Source organism: Molothrus ater, chromosome 3, assembly GCF_012460135.2.
Source record: "Molothrus ater isolate BHLD 08-10-18 breed brown headed cowbird chromosome 3, BPBGC_Mater_1.1, whole genome shotgun sequence".
NCBI classification, from domain to species: domain Eukaryota; kingdom Metazoa; phylum Chordata; class Aves; order Passeriformes; family Icteridae; genus Molothrus; species Molothrus ater.
The window spans coordinates 49,755,691-49,766,068 of record NC_050480.2 but is presented as its reverse complement, the minus strand read 5'-3'; positions in this window follow the sequence as shown (position 1 = coordinate 49,766,068).

Here is a 10,378-nt window from a genome sequence, read left to right as displayed (position 1 = left end):
CAAAGATGTAGAAAGATCGCACCTCTCTAATTCCTTAAACCATTGACAAAGTCTAAGGCTAAGATTGGATGTAGCTGCACCTAGACTTTTCTCTGGGAAGGCATTTAGAAAGCAAGGGGGTTTCTGCACCTCGCGACTCAGCCAGAGGGCTTCTCTAATAAACTTCATCTGAAGACTACCACTCTCCCCACACCAACAAGTTAAAATCAAACCAAACCAAACCAAAATAAAGAAGTTATGAGACATTATTGCAAATAAACATGTTTTTGTCAGGAAAATAACATGCTCTGTCATCAGTTCTCCTTCCTATAAGAAGGCTGAAATCTCTAAGGGTTCTCATGTCTTCTGCATGTCCTGTAGTGTGTAATCTCAGTTTATTTAGGAACTGAGGCTCTCTTCTATTTTTTTTACAGTTCTGCAGACAACACAGAAAACGGATTTCAAAACTTCTTAAGGGAAGTGGTAGTTGAAATGTTCCCTATCATGTAACATTCTTGCACAACTCTTCACCAACCACAGTTGGTAATTTTTGCAGATTCTCATGTACTCTTGTATAATTGAATTGAAGAGACAATAAGGATCACCTAGTCCCCCTTTGTACAGTGTGACCTCTTCTTAATTCCTGCATTACACTTAGTTTCTGGACTAATCCTCGAACTTCTGTTAGGCTATGGCATATTTTCAAGAAAGATCCTTGATCTTGATTTAATATTAAGTGCTAAAGATCCTGTCTGTTTTCTGCATAATTTGTTCTGACAGGATGTACTGCTAATAAATACGTAAATACCTTTTATGAATTGGACCTGTTTACAACATTTTCCCTAGACTGAAGATCTACTATCAGAAAGCTTTTCATGTCTAGGGAGACCACAATTTGCCCTTTGTCAGATAAACTGTACTAACCAACTTCTTTGCTTTCTTTTCACAAGGAGCAATTTCCAGATCTCAAATTACTCTTTCCTGGACACACTTAAATTTTTAAGCCGTCTAGGCAGTATAAATAGTCACGACAGTGAAGCATGAAACTGCACAAAGGCCTCATGGTCCCTCCTCAGGACTCTGGGGCATGCAGCGCATTGCTAATATACCAAGGTCCAGATTGCAGCACAAGATGTGGTGAAGTATCTCAGACGTGGTTGGCTGCCATGGGAAAAAAAAAAATCAAAAATGACAGAAGCACTTTTGGCTTCCACCCAGAAACCAAAAAAGTTGTTAATTGAAAGCACAGGAACTGTTTTGCAGCCCAAAATTGCTGGCAAACTTCAGACTTAGCCCAACATCACTGACACAGACAATCCTGTGAAAAGCAGTACTTTCATGTCACGGCTTAACAGCTGAGCAGAGTTTCATTGCATATCTTAACATTAATTAAATTTTGTTCAAAATGCATAGCATTAGGAGAAAAAGGATGAAAATTTAAAAAAAACTCATTTTTTTCCTTCATAGCATATTATTGCTATTTTGAGACTAATATGAAAATGAAGATTTTATCCTCAATCTGTAAAGTGAAAGAAAAGCTCATTTTTACTTTATATTAACAAGATTCACAGTGTATGAAATGCTGTCTTGGGTCTTCATTGTTTATCTCCAACCTGCTATTATTTACTGAACACACTGTTACTTCTTTTGATTCTAACTTACAGAAACTTTCAGGGATTTTGGTTTCCTTTATAAGCAAAAAGTTAAGATTGAGCATCATTTCTTTCTATCAGAACCTGAAAATAGTAAGAAGCAAACAACAAGAAGAAATGTGTTTTCTAATACAGTCAAGCTCCCTCCAAAGCGCTGCTCTTCCTAAAATGTTCCTGTTCTTCGTTAAATTCCCTATTAATTATTTCCTCTGTACATAGTTTTGGGGAGTTTTCTACTTTTCCTTCCTGTTCTTCACACCCTTCTGAGTATTGTTTTCAATACTCAGTGTCCCTTACCACCGTGTTCACAAAGTTCATCTGATTTGCACAGTGGCCTTTGTTGGAGCAGCAGCTCTGGCTGTTTCCATCCCAAAAGGTGCCCGTGCCCTTGGTGCACGACTGCAAGTTGTGTCTGGCAGCTGCAGTGAAGCTTTGCAGTCGCAGCAATTCAAATGCCTTCTCCCTCAGTTCTGCCCATGTTCCCAGTGAAGTTCAGAGGCATGACATTCTGTATGGACCAAAGAAAGTGAAGGAAAAAGAGATAACAACAGATTGCAAATAGCAAAGATATAACTATTATAGAGAAGACAAAACTCTGAAGAGCATTCATGTACAAACACCCTGCCACACATAGCCTTCATTATACATTTTTGCTGAGCAAAACCTTTGCTGTTGCCCCAGGGGCTCCAATGAAGGCATCTATGCAGGATTCCAAAGGGTGGCACTCCCCACTGCCCGTTCCCCATGCTGAAGATGCACCCGGCCAGGGAGAGAGGAAGCCTGGCTGTGAAGGCCGGTGATCAGAGGCCTTCAGTAGAAGGGGAGTTCTGGACTCTGGTCTACTGGTAGCAATATTACACTTTTTATGTACTTGTTAGCATACCAGGTGACAGTGTAGCAACAACCCAGCTGGATACCCCTTTTGGCCAGCAAGCATCAATGCTGTGCCCTTTGTCCTTGAAAATATCTGGAAACAGCATCTTCCCGTGGACACTCTTCAAAGTTTTTTGATCTTCACTCTTTTCTACACAATCCTGAGCCTGTGCATACATTGTCAGCCTCCTTCAACAGACCAAAATGCACCTGACCAAAGGTAGCTGCAGGCACACATACTTTGATTTCTTCCCAGTCCAATCTCATGTCTTTATTTTTATCTGATATCTCAGGAAGGCAAAATTCTCTACAGATCAATCAGACTTCAAGTTATGCCTCTTATTTTTCTCTATCAGAATAATTTTTGGTTCCTATTAAAGTCTTATCCCAAACTGAATTAGTAACTTTCCTGTGTTTAAATTCTCCTGGATATCTCCAGCTAACAGCTTGAAATTTTCTATTCATTTTCACTGATGTTTATTTGCACCATGAAGTCTAGTTGAGCTGAACAAACCTCACAGAGAAATCAGATGAATTCTACCTATGCTAACAATTTTTTTATTATGTAAGTGTTGGAAAACTGGCTCACCTTTTGCTTTGTTTGGGTTGGAAGGGATCTACTTCCAAGACCCTGGGTTTTGCAACAGCTGGGACTGTAGGCCAGGGGAGACCTGGACAAGGATAGCTACAGGAATGGGATAAGGTGTGCAAATCCCCGTGGGAACACAGGCAAAGGGGTGCATGGAGGAACAAAGAGGGCAGTAGGCAGAAAAAGCTATGAAGAGTCCTGTTAAATGTAAACAGGTCCAATGAGTGTGTTTATCTGTCTGAGCCCTGTGCATGAGCAGTCTGTCCTTCCCAGGGTGAGTGAGCTGAATGAGGGGCTCTGCACCAGGGGCTGCAGCAGGGCTGTGGGTCACAGCCTGTGCCAGCTGCTGGGGGCGAGTGTCTGTATCTTCCTCAAAGAGTCGGGGAAGGGTGTGTGTGTGCTTACCAGCAAACTTCAAGCTGGACCAGCCAGTGAGGAAGGGGGCCTCAGGCTGGGGCATCACGCTGACAGGGAGTCAGTGCTGCCATGCCTGAATGCCTTGTGAACAAGGGGTGGCTGTGGAATGAGATGTGAGTGCATGGGTGTTTGCAGTGAGCCTCCATCCGGACCAACCAACAACTGGGAGACCTGTGGGGGAGGCAAGGGAGGGTTGGATGCAGGCAAGTGACCATCAGAGGGGTCATGCTGGTGCCTAGGGGATCCATGAATCCATGTGTGCTTATGCATCGGGGAGTGTGATGTGTATGCCTGCACCAGTGACTTTCTGCCTCTGCCAGTCCAAGCAGAGGGGACTTAACTGTCTCTATTCCATGTCAGCTGTTGAAGGCAGTACCTTACCTGGAGGAGGTGGCCACTCAACATCACTTGACACCTTGCTTCCATTCTAGACAGCTGAAGGAATTAGTGATTTGTGCATCTGACTGGTGTTTTTTTCATGCTCCTCTTCCCTTTTTCCTCTGCAGATGATTATAAGAGACAGTAGATGACTCCAATTAGGATCATCAGGCCAAGAATAATTGCTTTTCTACAACCTATTCTGTATGCTTGTGAACCTTCATGTGTCTCTAGAAAAGCATGTACCTGCATACTGAACATTTGTACTGGAACAAGAAGTTCAAAGGCGCATTTCTTATCAAAGATACCAGAAAAGTTTTTATTTTCCTGGTTGACTTCCACAAAAAAAATGCCTTTGATGAGAACAAAGACCTGTGTATGATTTTCTGATGTGATTGTGGATAGTTTTTTCTTACTCATTCACTGTGTAGGTTCAAATTTGCCAAAATGTAGTGTCCAGTTTTCCTTCAGGCAGAGGGTGGTCAGGGAACCAAATTGTGAAACGGTCCATGTTTCTGAACACACTGCTGCGATCAGCAGCTCTCCAACACGGTTCAAGGCTGTTGTTTGATTTCTAGAAAGCTTTTTCTCCCAAATAAAATACATTGGAATGCAAAAGTTGCAGTTTCACCTAACACATCCTTGTGGTATTATAGCTACAGTATGCACACACTCCTCTGTGGTGTCTGGTTCCTATTCTCTCTCCTGTAAAACTGATTTTTAACTCTGTGACTGAACATCAATAGTTTAGAGAAAAATCAATAAAAAACTGTACCCATGTAGTCTGGACAAAACATACCTGCATGGCCCTGCCAGCTTTACACATTTTAGAGGAGTGATTTTATCTTTGCACATCATTTCAGAGATCCTCTTGTTGTTTCAAAATGGGTTCTTTCACCTGATGTGCAAGAGGCTGATCCCCACATAGGGCTGAGGTGTTTGATGTATTTACAGCTCTGCACAGAAAGTGGAGCTGGGTGGCAAATCCACAAAATCAGCAAACTGACTTTCATAAGTTTTCACTATTTATTGCATTTTAGCAAACAAAGGCATTAATGTTCATTGGCTACAAGTTACCTAGTTCTCTTATTAATTAATATTCTATCTTAATTGGTTGAATGATTTCTTTGCTTCTTATGCTAATTAGTGGGTATGGTCAGTCTTTCTCTTCTCTTGAGTCAGTGGGTTTCTTGGGTCAGCGGTTCATGAGTTGGTGGTCATGATCTCTCCCTGCCAGAATTGCTTTTTACCCAGCTGGAGAGGATTCAGCACAGTTGCTGAGTTGGTTCTGTTAGTTTATTCCTTGTTTTGTGAGACTGTAACGACCCACCCTTAGGAGTTCTGCCAAATGTCCCTGTGACCTGTAAATCTGTATTCCTTGTGCCCACTATCAGTTGTATATTGTTCTTTCCAAGCTTTGTTACCCTCTGCCTAGGACTGAGATCACTGAAGCATGTCAAGCCCTAAACTTTAATGAAACAATTCTACCAAGCAATTTATCTTTCAAAAACCTGGACACCACTCCATTTCCCGACACGTGCGTGATGTTTAACTCCTCTTTATGTGGCTCTCCTCCCAATAGCAGAAAACCACCACAAATTTTGTGCTGTTCTTCAGCAAAACCAAAAACAACTGTAGAAGAGTTTAGGAAAGTTTTTTTCTCAGGAAAAAATCAGGAAAACAAAATCACAAATACTACTAACTGCTTGGTTAGCTGCCTGTTTGTTGAGTAGCAATTATGTTCTACAATGTTCATGTTCTACAATACGCTATGTAAGTTTGTTACAGATCAGTCTCAGGCACAATTCCACAATCTAAGCCAGTCTTGACAATTTTCTTTTTAACAAGTAATTTCTTATTTGATGTAATGAGACATGCCATCCCTTTATTGATCTTACTATGTCAGAATTGTGCCAGTCTGTGTGCAGCTCTGCAGGGCATTTTGTTTCAGTATGCTTACAAGTGTCCAGTAGAAATCAGAAAGACTTCTCATTAAATCAAGTGCTCTCTTTTTTTTCTTTTACCGGGTTTTATTTCTCTTTTGGCATTATTTCAAAGTATTGTCAGAAGAACTTTTCTCTTTTATGGGGATGTAGTTTGCTTTTTGTCTACAACTTTAAAAATGAAAGGCTTGGAGGCTATCAATAATACACTTTACAAGAAAAAGAAGCTCTAAAATACAATACTCTCAGCAGCTAATATTTATACAGCAGCTAATATTTATACACATTCTTCAGGTAATCTCCAGAGAGATTACCAGAACCCTTTTCTGGTAAAATAGTCTTTAATAACTATTCTTTAATAATTATTTATAATATAAACAAACTTTATTACACCTAACTAGATTTTTATTCCTATTAATTTTAGTCTGAAGCTGTTCCAAGGTCTAATCTCATGAAAATCAGAAACTTTCCTGTAATTTTTAGCCTTTAATCAGGCAGGAACATTCTGTATTTCATGATTATGTTTAAACTTTACTTTTTGGTTTAAAAACAATGAACGTATTTGCAGAGAGGAGATGTTTCTGTTTTAGCTTTTTCTTTTACCAGACTAGACAAGATAAGCACTTTTAGCCTCTCCTCAGAATACCCACTTTCAACTGTTGATCAGAATAGCTCCTTTCAGTCCGTTTTCCTGATTGCAACATCCTTTTGGGACAGACATGGACAGTTCAAGTGCACTGCTGCAGAAAATATCTGCTTCCTCAAGTGCTGGAGTTGCTGTTTCCCTCTCTCTACTGGATTCAACACATTTATAATTTATTAGACTGCTGCTAATAAATAAACAGCATCTAATAACATTTTTCATAGTCTATTAATTATCACACAGTTCAATTGCAGCAAGTCTCTCAACACAATAAATCATTGGATAGAATAAAGACCAGTTGTCTGTTCTGGCTTCAGCTGAAGTGACATTTTGCTGACCCACCACTAATTTATCAAATATCCTTTTGTTATTTTTAAACAACAGAAACGTAAGCCAAACAAATGATATCTAATAAATGGCCAAGGAAACAAAAAAAAAGTTGATAAATTTGGAAAGGTAGGCGTCTCTGTAAGTCTCTGCCATCTGAGTTTTCTCCAAGATGATCTCTTATGTTGCTGGAAAAGCCCAACCGTGTCCTGCTCAGGAATAATCCCTTTCCCTGTAGGATCCTGAACTGATCCTTACTCCATCTCAACTTCACCCAAGGGTAACAGCTTAACATTGTGCTCAAATGAGTAACTGAAGATCCTTATTTTCCTCTTCCTGTTCCTATTTAACTGCAGGACACCTATTGCGATGGTTGCCTAATTCTCTTTGGGAGCTTGTGGAAAAGAATGAAAGCTTGGCTGGTATCAGTACACACACTGGCACTTTAATATATTGCTTCATCTCTTTGACTTCACCTTCAACCTCTGCAACTCATTCCAGTTACTATTTATTTGGCCTCCTCCCTTTCAGATCACAGAGCTTGCTTCAACAAACACTTATTCACATAACAAAACTTTCCATGAACAGCAGAATTAATGAAGCCTGCTTTCCTAGGGATTGATGTTGCTGATTCCCAAGCTCCATGCTCACACTGTGTGCTCCACGATACCTTCACTATGCAAAACCAGCACTTTTAAGTGGCCAGTGTGAGTCATAGACCTCCTGCTTGGCAAAACCAGCACTTTTAAGTGGCCAGTGTGAGTCATAGACCTCCTGCTTGGCTCGGCACTCTACAGCCATTGCACAGTTAGTCAGATATCAAGATCTTATGGTTGTTGCCAAGGAGAATGCATTGCATTCCTTTGTCTAACTGGAAAATCTTTTTTTAAATACTTTAAAATTAAAATAAACGAAGCTCCAATGGAGTTCTCTGTTTCCTGGAACTGTGAATTTAGAAAGAATGGATAGCCAAGGAAAATAAAACTGGGCATGCATTTAAAATGACTGCTGAAGAGTTAGGAATGATGTGCCTGGAAGGTCAAATATGTATTTTTACTGTATTGTAAAAATACACATGTACATATGTACATAGTATTTTTACTGTAAGTGTACATGAGAAGATTACTAAACTTCCCAACAGATTAATGGGATGTATAGAAGGGAAATGATCACAGATGAGCACTTTTAAATTTTATTTCTTTTGGGGCTGTGTACATGTTTAATTGCTTTTACCTTTGGAGGGTGAGCACAGCTAGTGCTTTTAATCACTAGGGGAAGTTCTGGTTAGACATAGCTTCTCTGTGTCTGTGATTTCTCTTTATGATAGCATTTAAAGAAAATGTGGTGCTATGACTGTGATATTGAATCAAAGCAGCAGGCATTTCAGTCTAAGTGAGGTGAAAATCCTGTACTACTTCTTCAAGGATGGCAAAACTACATGGAGGGCTACTGCACGTGCACGTGAAGGCACAGTAACCCTGTGACACAACTAAGGGATAGCCAAGCAAACAAACAAGCATGCAAAAAGGCTGTGAAAATGTGTCCCATGATGTGTGAACTTGTTTGTCTTGTCAGGGCCTTTACTGGCAGAAAGGCACATGACGAGCACTTGGGCTGAGAGTGTGAAGAGCAAAGGAGGAAGTTACAAGACAGTTTACATATTAGCCAATTTTTTTTTCCCCCAATGTGTAACACTTCAAGACAAGGATAAATTTGAGCAAGTTGGCAATGTTTTGGTGGTGACAGACTACATTGACTGCACAGTTAAGAACACCCCCTGCCAGGAGCTGTGCACATGGTTCTGGTGGCACAGGCAGTGGGTACACCAGGAACAGCTCTCATAAGTGGAATCATATTTACTTTCTCCATACAGAGCTGGCTTAATTTTTATTCATTGATTTCCCTTTTCATGTTTTTTCCAGTCTCTGAAGTATTTTCATAAAACACCCACAACCTTATCAAGCTCTGTTTATGTGACAGCCGCCTTAGGTACACTGTCAGCCTTTGATACAAGTGTCAGAACACCTGAAGTCTATCCAGGCTTGTGATGCCTTGTTCTTACTTAGTTTTGTGTAAAATATAATGTCAATCACAAAATCATGTAGGTTGGAGAAAACTGTCACCATCACCAAATCCAGCTGTTATTGAAACATTGCTAAGTCCACCACTAAACCCTGTCTCTAAATGTGACATATGCACTTCTTTTATCCAGGGATAGTGACTCAACCACTTCCCTGGGAAGCCGTGTTCTAATGTTTGGCAACTGCAATGATGCAGAATTTTTTCCTAATATCTAATCCAAACTTCCTCTGTCACAATGTGAGGCTGTTTTCTTGTCATCCTGTCATTATGTGCCAGAAAATACCATGCAAGCATGACCTAATTCAGGCAGTTGAAATCCATGTGCCAGTGAGTGCTCAATACCTCAGTCAAGGCAGTTCAGTGCTTGCTGGTTGTAAAAAGCTCGCTGTTGCATTAAGCACAAAGCTCATTCTATGAGGGCTGTTTGCTACACAAAGTCAGTGTAGTTTCACAATCCATTTTCTTCAACCTTAGCACAGCTGGGAGGAGATGTTAGCTCTGTACCCCACACTGATCCTACACCCCACAGCAACAGTGAGGTGCTTTCTTCAGCATCCATTGCTAGCTTGTGACCTCTTCTCTCCTTGCTACTCATTTCTTCTCACACAGCAAATTGTGCTGTCTCCTGAGTTTTTCCAGTGTGGATATTAGATGGCAAGAAAATCAATTTCTCCACACCTTTCCCTAGGGAGTGAACTAATGCTTGGGACAGGAAGAGAAACGGCTCTGACAAGTAGCTCTGTTTCCTCCTTCCTGTCTCCTTGAAAGCCTGAAAAAACGTGTGGATGTCAAAGATCCACCAAGGTGCCTCCATTTTAGGTCTGAAAAAGCACAATTTGCAAAACCACTGACAAGAGCTTATATAGCTGCCACATCCTCATCACAGCTGCAGAGGCATGTAGCAGAGGAGGGTTCTTCCATGTCCTTCTACTCATCTGGCCCAGGGTGGCCTTGACTTTGAAAGGTTAAGGCACAGAACCACCTGGCATTGGGACACTGGATGGGATACACAGGAACAGCAAGATGGCAAAAGCTGCAGTCTCCATCTCGCTCAGCAAACTTCAATTTTTTGCATATACATTTAGGTTATTTCCAAGAAAGAATAAAGCCTGCCAGTGTAAGTTAGGATTCCTCTACGTGTATGAGCTCAGTGCGCTGTTTCTGGAACACTCCACAGAGTGAACACCTCGTGTTTTTTAAGAAATGGGGAACGAGCACAAGTCAGAACACGTCGAGCTGGACGGTGCTTTCCGGGCGGCTGGGGCTGGCAGGTATGGCCCAGCAGCAGCACTCCAAACAGAGCATTGACAAAGCCAGCAAGGGCATCTCGGAGCACAACATCCTCCTCATTGCCGGGGCCGGAGCTGGGGCCGCCGGGGCCGCCGCAGCCGCCAACCCACGCTTCCGTGGCTCCCCGCGGCTCCCCCTCCTCCCCTTCCCCCGGCGCCCCCCGGGCGCTGCCCGGCTGTGACCTCCGGGCCGCCACCCGCCCCCG